The sequence below is a fragment of the Xenopus laevis genome, chromosome 8S (assembly GCF_017654675.1).
Source record: "Xenopus laevis strain J_2021 chromosome 8S, Xenopus_laevis_v10.1, whole genome shotgun sequence".
Classification (NCBI taxonomy): Eukaryota; Metazoa; Chordata; class Amphibia; order Anura; family Pipidae; genus Xenopus; species Xenopus laevis.
This window is the reverse complement of record NC_054386.1, coordinates 95,022,745-95,041,298: the sequence shown is the minus strand read 5'-3', so window position 1 is coordinate 95,041,298 and position 18,554 is coordinate 95,022,745. Positions and strand designations below refer to the sequence as shown.

The 18,554-nt window shown below is 41.2% G+C and overlaps 1 protein-coding gene across 2 annotated transcripts in view; it reads right to left on the bottom strand.

Moving 5' to 3' along the window:
* Positions 1 to 18,554, bottom strand: part of LOC108700335 (cathepsin S) — a 34,181-nt gene that overhangs the window by 15,331 nt on the left and 296 nt on the right. The window contains exons 1-2 of one of the 2 annotated variants that reach the window (XM_018233435.2): positions 6,693 to 6,801; positions 862 to 901 (exon numbers count right to left, since the gene is read on the bottom strand). The exons of the other annotated variant lie outside the window; for it this stretch is intronic. The gene's annotated coding sequence lies outside the window, so the exon portion shown is untranslated. Of the gene's footprint in view, positions 1 to 861; positions 902 to 6,692; positions 6,802 to 18,554 lie in introns of those variants that run through there. 2 annotated transcript variants of the gene reach the window in all.

The window sequence follows — 18,554 nt, the reverse complement described above, 5'->3', positions numbered from 1 at the left end:
TACAGACCAATTGATGCTCCGCCTTACGCGTTTCGCACCCACAGGCACTTATTCATAGGCATGGCAATTTCAACATATATTGGTAAAACAGGACAAACACTGGATATGTTGGGGGCCCTAAAATTAATTTGCTGTGGGGCCCAACAACATCTAGTTACACCACTGCCTACCAGCCCACTAAATACTAACTCTCTATGGCACCTTATAGCAGCCCCTCTGGCATTTGCCAGAACCCACAGATTGCCAGTCCGGGCCTGTGATATGTCCATGTTAGAAGTGTATATACAAAGTCAGCAACATTCCAGTGTTTTTCCAGGAAGGTGTTGGGTGTAATCTCGCTTTACGCCACCGGGTGTCAGTGTTCCCTTTCAGTGCTCAAAGCTGTCAATCAACAAGTGCTTAAAGGAACAGTAACATCAAAAAAAAAAATAATGCAGTTTTGCCCTGCACTGGTAAAACTGCTGTGTTTGCTTAAGAAACGCTACTGTTGTTTATATAAATAAGCTGCTGTGTAGCAAAGGGGGCAGCCATTCAAAGGAGATAAAGCTCAAGTTACACAGCAGATAGAAGATAAGCTCTGTCTGTCTAATGGTGTTATCTGTTATCCATTGGTTAACCTGTGCCATATAGCCGTTTTTCAATTTCTGCCATTGCTCCACAGCAGCTTGTTTATATGAACTATAGTAGAGTTTCTGAAGCAAACAGATCAGTTTTACCAGTGCAGGGCAACAGTACATGATATTTTCATTACTTTAAAACACTTACATTTTTTGGTGTTACTGTTCCTTTAAAATGACACTTTGTATGCAAAATACAGATACTTCATATTACAAGCAATTAGTAAGGATACAATTTACTCACAGAGTTGCAAGTGTATTGGAGGAACATTCAGATCATGATTCTGTAAGGTGGAAAATAGTAAGAGTTGTTAGAAACCAAACAGAGCTTAAAGGGATACTGTCATGGGAAAAAAAGTCTTTTTTCAAAATGAATCAGTTAATAGTTTTCGAACTTGATTGTGTAACACCAAAAGGGCTAAACAGGCAACTACTCAATTTTGAAATCTGACATGGGGCTAGACATATTGTCAATTTCCCAGCTGCCCCAAGTCATGTGACTTGTGCTCTGATAAACTTCAATCACTCTTTACTGCTGTACTGCAAGTTGGAGTGATATGACCCCCTCCCTTTTCCCCCCAGCAGCCAAACAAAACAACAATGGGAAGGTAACCAGATAGCAGCTCCCTAACACAAGATAACAGCTGCCTGGTAGATTTAAGAACAACACTCAATAGTAAAAACCTATGTCCCACTGAGACACATTCCGTTACATTGAGAAGGAAAAACAGCAGCCTGCCAGAAAGCATTTCTCTCCTAAAGTGCAGGCACAAGTCACATGACCTGGGGCAGCTGGGAAATTGACAATATCTCTAGCCCCATGTCAGATTTCAAAATTGAATATAAAAAAATCTGTTTGCTCTTTTGAGAAATGGATTTCAGTGCAGAATTCTGCTGGAGCAGCACTATTAACTGGTGAGTTTTGAAAAAAAACATGTTTTCCGATGACAGGATCCCTTTAAGTAAAAAGTACATCGAAACGGCCCAATAGTACTGGTTCATGTGAGAAAACAATTCAGTTGTAGTTGCCCGTTTAGCCCTTTGGGTGTTACACAATCAAGTTCGAAAATCCAAAAAGCCTCTTGTTTCAATAGAAGCTTGTCCATGTCACCACAGCTTGGAGGTTTGGGTATATGGTCAATGGGCTTGCACTTCAACTGAGAAGGGTCATGTCTGGCCTCCCACCAATGCTTGGCCACAGGTTGTTGGGTGATATCTTGCTTATCAGGCCGTACTTTCCTGTCTGGGTCTAGTGCTGCCCTAATGCTTGACCTGTGCATGTTAATCCTATCCTATAAATATATATATATATATATTTGATGGTTAAAGGAGAACTAAACCCTAAAAATGAATGTGGCTAAAAATGCCATATTTAATATAGTGAACTTCTTGCACGAGGCTAAAGTTTGAGCTTGTCAATAGCAGCAATGATCCAGGACTTCAAACTTGTCACAGGGGGTCACCATCTTGGAAAGTGTCTGTGACACTCACATGCTCAGTGGGCTCTGATTGGCTGTTGAGAAGCTAAGCTTAGGGCTCGTCACTAATTATCCAGCAGAAAATGAGCTTCCCTGGCTGTAATATAAGCTGATGCTACAGGTTTGCTGATTATTCAATTCTGATGCTAATTGCACTGGTTTCTGTGCTGCCATGTAGTAATTATGTGTATTAATTACTAATCAGCCTTATATTGTGACATTTCTATTCTATGTGTACTGTATATTGTGAGTGGGTCCCTAAGCTCAGTAAGTGACAGCAGCACAGAGCATGTGCAGTGAATCAGCAGAAAAGAAGATGGGGAGCTACTGGGGCATCTTTGGAGACACAGATCTTTACTGCTAAAGGGCTGTGGTTGCCTTGGGCTGGTACAGAAGCACAAAACATCATGTACAACATTTCTAGCTACTTCTTTGGTTGGTAGTTCTCCTTTAATGCATTTGTATATTGGGAGATATATTGGGGTAGTTTAGAAGCAGAATTGGGAAACAGGAGTAGAGCTGCCAGTCAATGGGGAGACTGAGCCAGAACATAAGAGAATTCATGGGAAGTGATATATATATATACACAATACAACCTCTCTATGGGAGAGGGAGGCAGGAGTTCCCTCTTCATGAACTGGGGTAGCCAGAGAGGTGCCTGCTTGATGCCCCTTTATCTATGTGACTCCTCTGACCCCTAGTTCCAGCCCTGGGTGAATGTGGCAGTTGAGGTTAGAGACATGGCAGTTTGCCTTGTGCCAGTGGTACAATATATTAATGCTGAGGCCAGAACACAGTCTAGCCGCACCACAAAACACACCACGACATAACCGAAAAACAATTAAATAATGGTTAGTTATAAAACATCAGGTGTCTATAATATGAGTGTCTGTAATACATTTGAAAAGACGCTGAATGTGAATTAAATGAGTTAAAATAAGAATTCTTCTTCGTGAGTGAGTGAGGGGGGAAATAGAAGATCATTTAACCACATCTAATTATTCTAAGTAGAGAAGCATCAGATCTTTGTATCAAGATGAAGGTGCGGTGAGACTGTGCACAGATACGGCTTCTTTATAAAACGAAATCATTGAACTCTGTAACCTCACTACAACATGGCCGTCACCTAACAAAATGAACGGGAACAAAATTGGGTTCTTATGTCTGTGTGTGTGTGTATTTATACGGTATATACTGGGCTGGGCCTGAGGCCCCTCTGTGCCGCCTCCGTGTCCGGCCGATATGTGCCGCACCGCGATTGCGTCCATATTTGTTTTTTTCCCGATTGCGCATGTGCGTTTAGTGGACTCGTTTTCGCTATTGCTCATGCGCGCGTACTGTTTTTTTGCCGCAACCTGAAGATAATTTTTGCAGGGAGCTGGTCCCGGCAGGGCCCACAAGAGCCAGAGCCCACCGGGTTTTTTCCCGGTGTCCCGCCAGCCCAGTCCGACCCTGAGTATATACAGTGGTGTGAAAAACTATTTGCCCCCTTCCTGATTTCTTATTCTTTTGCATGTTTGTCACACAAAATGTTTCTGATCATCAAACACATTTAACTATTAGTCAAAGATAACACAAGTAAACCCAAAATGCAGTTTTTAAATGAGGGTTTTTATTATTTAGGGAGAAAAGAAATCCAAACCTGTGTGAAAAAGTAATTGCCCCCTGAACCTAATAACTGGTTGGGCCACCCTTAGCAGCAATAACTGCAATCAAGCGTTTGTGATAACTTGCAACGAGTCTTTTACAGCGCTCTGGAGGAATTTTGGCCCACTCATCTTTGCAGAATTGTTGTAATTCAGCTTTATTTGAGGGTTTTCTAGCAAGAACCGCCTTTTTAAGGTCATGCCACAACATCTCAATAGGATTCAGGTCAGGACTTTGACTAGGCCACTCCAAAGTCTTCATTTTGTTTTTCTTCAGCCATTCAGAGGTGGATTTGCTGGTGTGTTTTGGGTCATTGTCCTGCTGCAGCACCCAAGATCGCTTCAGCTTGAGTTGACGAACAGATGGCCGGACATTCTCCTTCAGGATTTTTTGGTAGACAGTAGAATTCATGGTTCCATCTATCACAGCAAGTCTTCCAGGTCCTGAAGCAGCAAAACAACCCCAGACCATCACACTACCACCACCATATTTTACTGTTGGTATGATGTTCTTTTTCTGAAATGCTGTGTTACTTTTACGCCAGATGTAACGGGACGCGCACCTTCCAAAAAGTTCAACTTTTGTCTCGTCGGTCCACAAGGTATTTTCCCAAAAGTCTTGGCAATCATTGAGATGTTTTTTAGCAAAATTGAGACGAGCCTTAATGTTCTTTTTGCTTAAAAGTGGTTTGCGCCTTGGAAATCTGCCATGCAGGCCGTTTTTGCCCAGTCTCTTTCTTATGGTGGAGTCGTGAACACTGACCTTAATTGAGGCAAGTGAGGCCTGCAGTTCTTTAGATGTTGTCCTGGGGTCTTTTGTGGCCTCTCGGATGAGTTGTCTCTGCGCTCTTGGGGTAATTTTGGTCGGCCGGCCACTCCTGGGAAGGTTCACCACTGTTCCATGTTTTGCCATTTGTGGATAATGGCTCTCACTGTGGTTCGCTGGAGTCCCAAAGCTTTAGAAATGGCTTTATAACCTTTGAAATTGAACTGTGATAAACAGTTAAGTTATTTTTTAACAAGGGGGGCAATCACTTTTTCACACAGGCCCATGTAGATTTGGAGTTTTTTTTTCTCCCTTAATAACGTAAACCTTCATTTAAAAACTGCATTTTGTGTTCAATTATGTTATCTTTGACTAATAGTTAATGGTTTTTGATGATCAGAAACATTTAAGTGTGACAAACATGCAAAAGAATAAGAAATCAGGAAGGGGGCAAATAGTTTTTCACACCACTGTATATGGTTTATTGACAGGACATAGATACATATAATATATAAGTTGCACTAATATTTGCTATTTGTGAGTTGCCTTGGAAATACCGCAATTTAAAGGACAAGGAAAGTCTAAAGTAGAATAAGGCTAGAAATGCTGTATTTTGCATACTAAACATAAACATGAACTTACTGCACCACAAGCCTAATCAAACAAATGATTTATGCTTTCAAAGTTGGCCACAGGGGGCTGTCATCTTGTAACTTTGTTAAACATCTTGGCCTGACCCTGCACATGCTCAGTGTGGTCTGGGCTGCTTAGGGATCGTCATAAACAAAGCTGCTTGAGTTCTGCATGGCTGGGAAGTAAGGCGGGGGCTCCCCCTGCTGTTCATAAGTATGATTGTTTCCCTGCTCAGCAGTTAGGGACCGTCTGACAATTCCTATCCACAGCAGTAAATAAAGGGAGAATTTCACTGCGTACAGTCAGGTTTCTTATAAAAACTGTACACATTTTTTAATTAAAGTATATTGGAGAAAGGTTTATTTTTCATTAAAGAAAGTAAAAATGGGATTTTATTGTTTTGCCTTTCCTTGTCCTTTAAGACACAGAAAGATAAAAATATTCAGGTGTTTTCCAACTGGAGGTGTAAATGTTTGTTTTCAGGGATGCATGAACTCTAGGATTTCATTTAGTATCTTTCCTAGGGATAAGTAATGTCTAGTTGTGCCAGCTAATTTTGTGTGTGTATTGGATTCATGCTGAGCTTTTATTAACATTATTATTATTTATTTTAGGGATGCACCGAATCCACTATTTTGGACTCAGCCGAAATCCTTCGTGGAAGATTCGGCCGAATACAGAACCGAATCAGAATCCTAATTTGCATTTGCAAATTAGGGACGGGGAAGGAAAATGTGGAAAAAATTGGTTTACTTTCTTGTTTCACATACCGCCCTGCCCACAATTTGCATATGCAAATTCGGATTCAGTTTGGCCAGGCACAAGGATTCAAGGGAATCCGAATCCTGCTGAAAAGGCTGAATCCCAAACCGAATCCTGGATTCAGTGCATCCCTAATTTATATATTTCGCATCGCTGTGCCAACATATTTCGCAGCATTCCTAGCATGAGCTCTATCTAGGAGTTGTGAGCATGTCTTGACTACAAAGACCTATTCAACCAGAAAAGGCCCAACAGTCTGTAGAGGTCAGTGCTGAAAAGCTAGGGGGGAAAAAATATATAGCAAATAGGGAATATATAGTGTAGTAAGTTTTGTGTGAGTTATAGTTCAACACCTTCACCCACTTGTGTATTAAGAGTACTGTGTTCCTATTCATTAATTGAACACCACGTGCAGGTGAAAGGTGGGTACTCACAAACGTTTCAATATAAAGCCAGCCTATAGCAAATGTAGATGGGATATCCTCCCGGTGCGATCCCTGCTGCGGAACACACTGATAGTGTAAAACCTTTTATTACTTGAAAAAAAAAATGCACTCCAAATTTTTAAGTAAGAATTAGGCAAATCAAATCATCCCTTCAGTTGCTCGCCTATGCTTTTTAGCAGAACCGAGACGCTGGTGGTTTGACTCCGACCCGCAATGTCCTTCCCTGCGGAGAACGAGTTTTTGGGTCGGATTAAAAGGGGAAGTTCCAGAAACTTTGGACATTTTTTTTGCTAATTGCAAAAAAACTTTTTTCTTTTGGTTTACTACAAATACCTATGCCATACCTCTCAACCGTTTTTCGCAGGGCAGTCCCGATTTTGACAGCTCAACCCGCAGTCCCAGATTGTTACGGAAATGTCCCGATTTTCTCTTTGATCACCTGCACTGAACAGCCAGAAAAAGATACAGTGTTTCTAAAACTTAATTGGCTTTTGGCAGAGATCCCAGAATAAGTGGCAGGTGCACTTAAATTTTGTAATAATTTAAAATAAGCCAAGAAACAATTATAACAATTTAAGATAAGCAGGCCTCTTGGGGAAAACTGTGACTTTCAGCTTAAAGGGTAATTTCATCTTCTTTAGCAAAACTGTAATAACACATGAAAACTACAGAAATGTGTTCAAAACCTGCCAAATTGTGTAAAATGAACATGATATTTTTGGGGTGTGGCCACAAAAATTGGCGTGGTGAGCAGGGCAGCAGAGAGGCAAGGATCACCCCCGGGTGCATGTCAAGATATTGAAAAGCAGAAGCAGTGGCTTTATCTAAGGTTATATTTTGTATGTTCAAAGGTATTTCAGACCACATCCTGTGTAGTTAAATGTTTACTCTTCAGATCTAGATGTGACTGATTAATGCAATCTGCTGCTGCTGAGCAAAACAGAGATTAGCTGAGAGCTTTGCCCTGGAAGGATCAGTATAGCACCAGATGGAACATTTTTTTTTTTTTATACAATTCTATAACAGAACGTTTTAGACTTAAAGGAACAGTAACATCAATACATGAAAGTGTTTTAAAGTAATAAAAATATAATAGTGTTGCTCTGCACCAGTAAAACAGCAGATAAGCTCTGTAGCACATAAAGGTGTTATCGGTTATACACTATTTAACCTGTGCCATATAGATTTTTTTCAGTTTCCGCCATTGCTACACAGCAGCTTATTTATATAAACTATAGTAGTACTTATCTGTTATCTACTGTGTATCCTGTGCTTGACTAGCTGCCCCCATTGCTACACAGCAGCTTGTTTATATAAACTATAGTAGTACTTATCTGTTATCTACTGTGTATCCTGTGCTTGAATGGCTGCCCCCATGGCTACACAGCAGCTTATTTATATAAACTATAGTAGTACTTATCTGTTATCTACTGTGTATCCTGTGCTTGAATGGCTGCCCCCATGGCTACACAGCAGCTTATTTATATAAACTATAGTAGTACTTATCTGTTATCTACTGTGTATCCTGTGCTTGAATGACTGCCCCCGTGGCTACACAGCAGCTTGTTTATATAAACTATAGTAGTACTTATCTGTTATCTACTGTGTATCCTGTGCTTGAATGGCTGCCCCCATGAATTTTTCAGCAAAGCGAAACGCCCCAAATTCGCCCATCACTACTCATCTTTCTATTCAGGCCTCTCCTATTCATATTCCAGTCTCTTATTCAAATCCATGCATGGTTGCTAGGGGAATTTGGACGCTATCTACCAGACTGCTAAAACTGCAAACTGAAAAGCTGTTGAATGAAAAGCTAAATAACTCAAAAACTGACAAATAATAAAAAATAAAACCAATTGCAAGCTGTCTCAGAATATCCCTCTCTGCATTATACTAATTTATCAAAAGCCAATTTTTTTCAGAATTTTTTAAATAAAAAAGTCTGACCAAACTATGTGACCTTATTTATTAATAAAAAAGTTTAATCGGATTGGGGACAAACTCCATAAAATCGAGCGAAACCCCGAATCGTATGATTTTTTTCAGATTTTTTCCCGAATCGTGATTTTTTCAGTTCTTTTCCTGAATTTTTAGGATTTTAGCCCGAAAAGTCCAAAATTGTGTGATTTTCAGGCTAATTCCTAAGAAATTTAGAAATAGGATAGGGACCTCTCCCATTGACTTATATAATGTATAATAAGTCTCCAAAAATGCAAGTTTTTTTTTTCCACTACAAATTAAAGTTAATATAAATACCCCTAAGAGTTAACTCAAAGGTGAACAACCCCTTAAAGGGAAAAATGCACAAAGCGCTTAGAAGAGCACTAGGAGGTATTTAATATTAATTGGTTTTCAGTGTTTATATTCCCTTATTTTAGAAATTAGATGTCGGAAAAGCAGATATTGTACAGATATTTGTTGCCAAGTAGTGTATCAGGGGATATTCAGCGCACACAAGAACTATCCCTCAATAATCAAATAACTTTAATGTCTCATTAGGATGAAGGGATAGTAGAAGTTCATTATAGGGAGATAATACTGTATCTTCATTGCATTATGTAGTCTGTCTGCAAAATAGAGAGGCGTGTTCTTTATTACAGCCACTATAAGAAAATAGACTAGTTGGGAATCCAATGTATAAAACAGGGGTCCCAACCTTTTTTACCCGTGAGCCACATTCAAATGTAATAAGAGTTGGGGAGCAACACAAGAATGAAAAAGTCCCTTGGGTGCCAAATAAGGGCTGTGATTGGCTACTTGGTAGCCCCTATGTGGACTGGCAGCCTACAGGAGATTCTGCTTGGCACTATACTTAGTTTTTATGCGATTAAAACTTGCCTCCAAGTCTGGAATTCAAAAATAAGCTCCTGCTTTGAGGCCACTGAGAGCAACATCCAAGGGGTTGGTGAGGAACATGTTACTCACAAGCTACTGGTTGGGGATCAATGGTAGAGAGGTTTTGTCTAGATATTCATTGGGCAGGTTTAAAAACCTTGTCAACAGGTGTTGGTTAGACTCCAGGGTATGAGTTGGCTATGCACATGGACCGGGCACATTGTGTAATGGAAATCGGTACTCACACCCAAGATGGTGATGGCGTCCAAGATGGCGACTCCCTGCCTCTCCATGTGGATCCTGCTGGTCGCGGTGCTACGACGCCATCTCCTCCCGCCTGCCGATTGGTCGCGGACGTCGGAATGGATGCCAGCGTCAGAATGTGCGTCGACGTCAGAACGCCAGTGTCATGACACTATTGCGCCCAAACTTTTGGTGCCAAGACTGGCCTATTTAAAGCAAACATTGCCCAAGTATAGGTTTAACCTTGTGTATTCCTGGGTGTGTTTATTGCTTATTCATTGATTCCTGTGCTTTTTTAAACGTATTGACCCTTCTCTGTCTGGATTGAACTGTTGCCTGGACTTTCGACTACTCTCTTGCCTAAACCTTCTGATACCGCAAACTCTGGTCTAACTACCTGCCTCCTCCTTGGTCCGCACTCCGACTGTGCCTTCGGGCCCTTACACATTGTGCCCAGATCTGCTTCTTCAGAGCCCTGAACAAATCAAAGGATCTGGCATCATATGAAAAATAATAAAACCTAAATTCAGTTTTATAAGAACCAGAGGAGCAAGGGGTATAGGAGCACTAGGGCCAAACACCGGGGGGGTCTGTCAGGAGGTGCAGAGTGTGGGAAGCTGTGAGCTCTGCAGCAATAAGTCATAATATAATAATAATAATAACAATAATATGCCATGAGAATAAGGGAGGAGAACAAGGGTCTTTGTGCAAAGTTGGGGGTCCCAGTATAAATGTAGCACTGTACCAACTGTTTATACACTTTAGCTATTGGATGAAGCATCATTAAAGTCCTGTAAGGGGACAGACTTATTGGCTGATTAAGATGATAAACCACAGGTTAATGAAAATCTCAATAAAAAGAATTTCAAAAGAAAGAAAGATAAACCACAGGAAGCTTTCGTAACAATTAAGTTCCTTTCTCAGGCTGATTACAAACCATTCCCGGCTTGTTATCAACTCAGAAAACTTGCTGTGATTATCATCTTATTTACCCAATAAAGGGATCAGCCTTTACGTGACTTTTGTAGCAATAGTTTTACCTAGAACATTTTATAGGAAAAGTATTATATATTATTATTATTTTATATGTATTTATATATATAATCAGTCACAGGCAGCCACATTTTAAATCCAGATTTTGTATATTATATGTGCTGGGTCAAATATTTATATAAACTGTCACATGGACCCGCACTCCATTGTTCTGTGGTTCAAGTGATCTTTATTGCATACATCTGTCTATCCAACGTTTCGGCCCACCATAGGGGCTATATCAAGGATGAGGGACCAGGATCGCCCCCTGTTGAGGTGCATATAAATTAAATACATACAGTATACAGTATACAGTATACATAGATGCAATGATACAGGCCACGATTAAAGGAAAAGGAAAACTACCGAAGCAGTTTATTGTCAATAGATTAGCCACAATAGTGCAAGCTATAACACTATATTTATTCTGCAGAATGCTTTACCATACCTGTGTAAACAGCTCTAGTTTTTTAGGATAGCAGCTGCCATATTAGCTTGTTTTGACATCACTTCCTGTCTGAGTCTACTATTTTGTAATCGTTAAAAAATCGAATTGTACCATTTTCCGCCCATAAACTCAGATTTTTTGGGATTTTTTCCAAAAAAAAACACAAAATCTTCGGACTACTGCACGAAACCCAGCGTAGATCAGGATGTCTCCGGGTCTTCCCATTGGCTTATATACAACCTCAGTCGGCCTGAGATGCCGGATTTTCAGATTCAGACTTTTTCCATCTTCGGGGGATAATAAATCCAAAAATTAGAGGGTTTTTTTCCCACTACAAATTCTTATTTTAAAGTAAAAAAAACTGAATTTTTTTTAGAGTTTTTGGAATTCGGGGCTTTAATAAATAACCCCCTAAATATTCATTTTTTTCTACTCTATTGCACTTGGCCTGGTCTGAGCTGGTGAAGGCAAGTCTGGCACAAGACGAAACGTTCAGTAAAATCTGCATCTTATTGAATTTACATAGTTACGTCCATTCGCCAGAGCGCAAATTCGCCAGGCGTTAGGGAGTGAAGTAGCGCTAGAGTCTCTTAAAGCTAGCGAAGTTACGCCTGGGACCGTTAGTAAATCAGCGAAGTAACGAAATGATGTCACGCTGGCATATTTTCGCCCACGTTAGCCACTTTGCCCTTTAGTAAATTTGTCTCTGAGAACCTAGGGGGTTACAGAGAATTACAAGTGCACTCTAGTAGGAAAATAATCTTATTCTACATAAGAAAACCAAAAGCCAGTTAGGGGTCATTTATTTACTGCACCACAGTTTTGCTTGGCTACAGACCAGAAATCCCATTTAATAAAGGTATAAGTATGGGACCTGTTAACCAAAATGCTTGGGACCTGGGGTTTTCCAGATAATGGATTTTTCTGTAATTTGGATCTTCATACCTTAAGTCTACTAGAAAATCATATAAACATTAAATAAACCCAATAGGCTGGTTTTGCTTCCAATGAGGATTAATTATATCTTAGTTGGGATCAAGTACAAGCTACTGTTTTATTATTACAGAGAAAAAGGAAATCATTATTTAAAATCTGGATTCTTTGATTATAATGGAGTCTATGGGAGACAGACTTTCGGTAATTCAGAGCTTTCTGGATAACGGGTTTCCGGATAATAGATCCCATACCTGTAGCCGTATAGGAAGCTGTTTGTTTGGATATCATGCCCCTATACACTTGCATGTCCAACCTACAGGCAGCTCCCACAGCTGTTGGGGAATGCTGGGAGTTGCAATTTAACAACAGCCAGGCGCATTCACTGCCCAAAAAAGTAACCTCAGAGTTTCATGACCTGAAAACAAATGCCATTTAAGGCTACAAATGTATCTCTTATGCAAATTAAGGCATGGTTGCTAGAGTAATTTGGACCCTAGCAACCAGACTGCTGAAGCTGCAAACTGGAGAGCTGCTGAATAAAAAGCGAAATAACTCAAAAACTAGTTGCAAATTGTCTCCGAATATCACTCTCTACATCATATTAACAGTTCATTTAAAGGAGGTCCCCGTTTGCCCTACATGTTTCATTTCCTACGGGAACTCGTGGGCTCTATCTGTACTGCAGGATAATTATAGGGCACACAGCCAATAGGAGACCTCTAGGACCAAGACAAATGGTTTCTGTAAAAATTCTTGGACACAAAATTGGATAAAGAAAAGGAAAGTGCACTTGGGCAAACTGAGTACCTTTTTATTAAATGGTGGGGCAACATTTATATGGTATCCCATGATGCAATTCCCAGTTGAATGCAATTTTTAGTTGGTAAGTGCCCATGTGCCGGAGCCCTTAGGAAATGCTTTTGTCTAGCTCCTAGTGGTTCAACTCAAGTCAATTTATTTAGCTTGCTGTAGCTTTAAAAGTTGCAGCTTGTCATGACCCTTTATTACCAGTAGGTGGCAGGGCTGCCTCAAGTACTTATCCAGCTCCCTGAATACATCGTTTTTAACTGTGTAATAAGGCTCAGAATACCTTTTTTAGTTTAGGAAGGTAAAAGTAAAGTTGGAACACATTTCTGCGGGTTTTAGGGTTCAGGTTCTATGTGTTATTACAGTCTTGTTAATGAAGGTGAATTTTCCTTTAAGCTGCAACTCACAGTTTCCCCAAGAGACCTGATTATCTTACATAGTTACAATTGTTTCTTGGCTTATCTTAAATAGTTGAAAAAGTGTCTAAGTGCATCTGCCAAAAGCCAATTAAGTTTTATAAACTTTGTATCTTTTTCGGACTGCTCAGTGCAGGAAAACAAAGGCATGAAACGTGTAAGGCTTTTTTAAAGATGTTTTTCTGCTAACAGCATCAAGCATTGGAATGAAGTCCACTTTGCACAAGCCTACTACTACTACATATAAAGCATATTGATTGCCTCCCCAAGCTGAAGGTTCAGGGCTTTGTGCACCTGGACCCCCCCCCCCCATTATTTACCATTTGGTGAGTTAACCCTTGTTTTTTTTTCCATGTCCAACACTGGCTCTTCGAAACTTACATAGTAAACAACCCCCTCTTGCCTTATTAGGAGCCCAAGCCCACACAGGTGGTCTATAGACCAATATGGTGGTTTATAACCACCAGATCCAGTAGTAACTTCATTCATGATACATTTGTACATACAGTAGTAGAACAGTTCCTGATGGTAATTCATTGTTTGTAAATTGCTCAGCTGAGGAATGTCACCCAAGGAGCAACACCGCTTCATTCCTTCTCTGCATTCTAATCTGTGTGATGGCCCTGGAAAGTTTTGCAAATAGCATCAGTAGCCTTAACATCTAGGGTTCCATATTTGGTTAACCTGCAATGATCTACAGCCTTTATTTTGGTGCAGGATCATATCTAGGAGAGGCTACTGATCTTCTCTTGATATTCTAGACCAGTGATCTCCAACCAGTAGCTTAAAGGGATCCTGTCATCAGAAAACATGTTTTTTTCAAAACGCATCAGTTATTAGTGCTGCTCCAGCAGAATTCTGCACTGAAATCCATTTCTTAAAAGAGCAAACAGTTTTTTTTTATATTCAACTTTGAAATCTGACATGGGGCTAGACATTTTGTCAATTTCCCAGCTGCCCCTGGTCATGTGACTTGTGCCTGCACTTTAGGAGAGAAATGCTTTCTGGCAGGCTGCTGTTTTTCCTTCTCAATGTAACTGAATGTGTCTCAGTGGTACATGGGATTTTACTGTTGAGTGTTGTTCTTAGATCTACCAGGCAGCTGTTATCTTGTGTTAGGGAGCTGTTATCTGGTTACCTTCCCATTGTTCTGTTGTTTGGCTGCTGGGGGGGGGGGAGAAAGGGAGGGGGTGATATCACTCCAACTTGCAGTACAGCAGTAAAGAGTGATTGAAGTTTATCAGAGCACAAGTCACATGACTGGGGGCAGCTGGGAAACTGACAATATGTCTAGCCCCATGTCAGATTTCAAAATTGAATATAAAAAAATCTGTTTGCTCTTTTGAGAAATGGATTTCAGTGAAGAATTCTGCTGGAGCAGCACTATTAACGGATTCATTTTGAAAAATTTTTTCTTTCAAGGGTTCATCATCTCAATCAGCAGAAGATCCTTGTCCTGGAATCCTTTCAGATGAATTTGGTGAGATGAAGTCAATGGTCAGGGGCGTAACTATAGAGGAAGTAGACCCTGCAGCTGCAGGAGGCTCAGGAGGTATAAGGGCCCCATGAGGCCCTAATTCATATACAATTTCAATAAATATTGGTAAAACAGATCAACCTCTAGACATTTTGCTGTGGGGCCCAGTAGTTACACCACTGGCAATGGTTCATTATTTGCACTCTGGAATTTTCACACACTATGAAATTACATACCTGTTTATATTGTTCTATCATATCAGAATTCTTTGTAACCTTAGATAAAATTGCCTCCCTTGAATTCCCCGGCTCCACTTATACTTAAGGCTTAAGACTCAGTTACTAAACTAGTGCCAGTACAGGTAGAGTACAAAGGTACAGTACAAAGCACAAACAGGAACACCGTTAAGTGCAACATGTACACAGAACCTTTGAATTTCTGTTTGTGCAAAACATATGAAAAATATCGGGCTATCTTGCACCCTATACTGCAAACCAGTGCACAGCTGGCATATAAATGAGGGCTGGTTGGTGCAAAGAATAAGCTCACTTGTGTGTTGTAAAGAGCTGGTATAGTAGGGAGAGATGGTGCCTATAGTAACAGTGGATAATAGTCTCTGGGAAGGGACTGTGACTGTGGGATTACAGGTATAGTAGGGAGAGATGGTGCCTATAGTAACAGTGGGTTAATAGTCTTTGGGAAGGGAGTGTGACTGTGGGATAGCAAGTATAGTAGGGAGAGATGGTGCCTATAGTAACAGTGGATAATAGTCGCTGGGAAGGGAGTGTGACTGTGGGATAGCAGGTATAGTAGGGAGAGATGGTGCCTATAGTAACAGTGGGATAATAGTCTCTGGGAAGGGACTGTGACTGTGGGATTACAGGTATAGTAGGGAGAGATGGTGCCTATAGTAACAGTGGGATAATAGTCTCTGGGAAGGGAGTGTGACTGTGGGATAGCAGGTATAGTAGGGAGAGATGGTGTCTATAGTAACAGTGGATAATAGTCTCTGGGAAGGGAGTGTGACTGTGGGATAGCAGGTATAGTAGGGAGAGATGGTGCCTATAGTAACAGTGGGATAGTAGTCTCTGGGAAGGGAGTGTGACTGTGGGATAGCAGGTATAGTAGGGAGAGATGGTGCCTATAGTAACAGTGGGATAATAGTCTCTGGGAAGGGAGTGTGACTGTGGGATAGCAGGTATAGTAGGGAGAGATGGTGCCTATAGTAACAGTGGGATAATAGTCTCTGGGAAGGGACTGTGACTGTGGGATTACAGGTATAGTAGGGAGGGATGGTGTCTATAGTAACAGTGGATAATAGTCTCTGGGAAGGGAGTGTGACTGTGGGATAGCAGGTATAGTAGGGAGAGATGGTGTCTATAGTAACAGTGGATAATAGTCTCTGGGAAGGGAGTGTGACTGTGGGATAGCAGGTATAGTAGGGAGAGATGGTGCCTATAGTAACAGTGGGATAATAGTCTCTGGGAAGGGAGTGTGACTGTGGGATAGCAGGTATAGTAGGGAGAGATGGTGCCTATAGTAACAGTGGATAATAGTCCCTGGGAAGGGAGTGTGACTGTGGGATAGCAGGTATAGTAGGGAGAGATGGTGTCTATAGTAACAGTGGATAATAGTCTCTGGGAAGGGAGTGTGACTGTGGGATAGCAGGTATAGTAGGGAGAGATGGTGCCTATAGTAACAGTGGGATAGTAGTCTCTGGGAAGGGAGAGATGGTGCCTATAGCAACAGAGGGATAGTAGTCTCTCGGCTATACACAGTCTTGACTCTGGCTGTTTATAATGTCTTCACTGCTGCTTCTTAAGGTGGCCATAGATGTAACATTTACGATGTTTCTTGGAAAAGATCTTTCCTGGGTTCCTAGAGCACTGGGCTGATTTTTCGTTGGGGTACAACTTATACAGTCGTGACGGTTTGCACCTCAATGGAAGGGGGTCCGCGGTGCTAGGGAAAAGAATGGCTAAGAGGTTGGAGGAGTGTTTAAACTAGGCAAGTGGGGGGGGGTGAGATAAAGAATTATGGGGAAGCTAGGGTAGACGGGGCAGTGGGGTTAGTAAGGGGTCATGGGGGAGGAGTGAGGGGGGCATACAGTTTAGCAGCTAAGGAGGTCCCTCTGTTACAAGGAAAACAGAATAATACTAACTTAACATATAATTCTCCACTAAGTAATGCAAATTTCAAAAGTAAAGTAGTAACCTTCACTGTATGCTGCAAATGCACGGAGTTTGTCAGGTAAAATGGGTGACCTGGAATTAATTGCTCTAAACATTATGATATAATTGGTATCACTGAGACCTGGTGGGATGAAACATGTGACTGGATTGTGAATTTAAATGGTTACACCCTTTTTAGGAGGGACAGAGGGATTAAATAGCGGGTGGAGGAGTGTGTTTGTATGTAAAGCCTGAATTAAAGCCATGCGCTAAAGAAATAACAATAGCTGCCACTGGTGAGGGTGTAGAATCACTCTGGGTAGAGATTGAATGGGCAAAAGGTAACAAAAAGAATTATCATTGGTGTATGTTATAAACCACCTCGTATAAGTGTCGAGTATGAAGCCCAGCTACTCTTGCAGATACAAGCGGCTTCACAGCTGGGTCAAGTTGTTGCTATGGGTGACTTCAATTATCCAGACATTGACTGGGGTAATGGGGTTGCTAAGACAGAAAAAGCTAGTAGGTTTGTAAATCTACTGAATGAAAACTTTTTATTCCAGCTCGTTCAAGAACCTACTAGGAATAACTCTCTTTTGGACCTTGTAATAACTAATAATACTAAACGCATTTGGACGTTGAGGCCAGTTGGAGGGCAGCAGAGAGGACTGTGTGGGACAAGTTGGAGGGCAGCAAAGGCAAGTGTGTCGGGATGGGAGCTGGTGGGCAGCAGAGTGGATTGTGCAGGGACGGGAATTGAAGGGACATGGGGTAGGCGACAGAGTAGGTACATGTCTGGCATCCTCCCAGCTTTGTGCCTTAGGCACGTGCCTACCCCTAGTTCTGTCCCTGGCAGGGACCTAGATTCTGGGATGGCAGTGGATGTGATCTACTTTGCTAAAGCATTTGATACAGTGCCACACAGAAGGTTACTGGTTAAATGAAGGAATGTTGGCCTGGAACATAGTATTTGTATCTGGATAGAGAACTGGCTAAAAGATAGACTACAAAGAGTGGTGGTAAATGGAACATTTTCTAATTGGACCAGTGTTGTTAGTGGAGTACCGCAGGGCTCTGTACTAGGTCCCTTGCTTTTCAACTTGTTTATTAATGACCTGGAGGTGGCCATTGAAAGTACTGTTTCTATTTTTGCAGATGAGACTAAATTGTGCAGAACTATAGGTTCCATGCAGGATGCTGCCACTTTGCACAGTGATTTGTCTAAACTGGAAAACTGGGCAGCAAACTGGAAAATGAGGTTCAATGTTGATAAATGCAGGTTATGCACTTTGGCAAAAATAATATAAATGCAAGTTATACACTAAATGGCAGTGTGTTGGGAGTTTCCTTAAATGAGAAGGATCTAGGGGTCTTTGTAGATAACAAGTTGTCTAATTCTGGGCAGTGTCATTCTGTGGCTACTAAAGCAAATAAAGTTCTTGTATAAAAAAGGGCATTAACTCAAGGGATGAAACATAATTATGTCTCTTTATAGGTCCCTGGTGAGGCCTCATCTGGAGTATGGGGGCAGTTTTGGACTCCAGTCCTTAAGAGGGATATAAATGAGCTGGAGAGAGTGCAGAGACTAAGTGCAACTAAATTGGTTAGAGGGATATAAATGAGCTGGAGTCAGAGACCATTTTGTAGGAGCAGCTGAATTAGTGAAAACCCTGTCAGGGACGTGTGGGCAGTTCCTGTGTGTAAGTAGCGGACTATGGAATTGTTGGATCTATATACTGTTCCCTAGCAACGGTGCCTCCATTAAATATCCCCCATATCAATCCGCAGGCAGATATTACCCCGTTCCTCTGGTTCTGCACCTGTTGAGCGCGCGTCCCCAC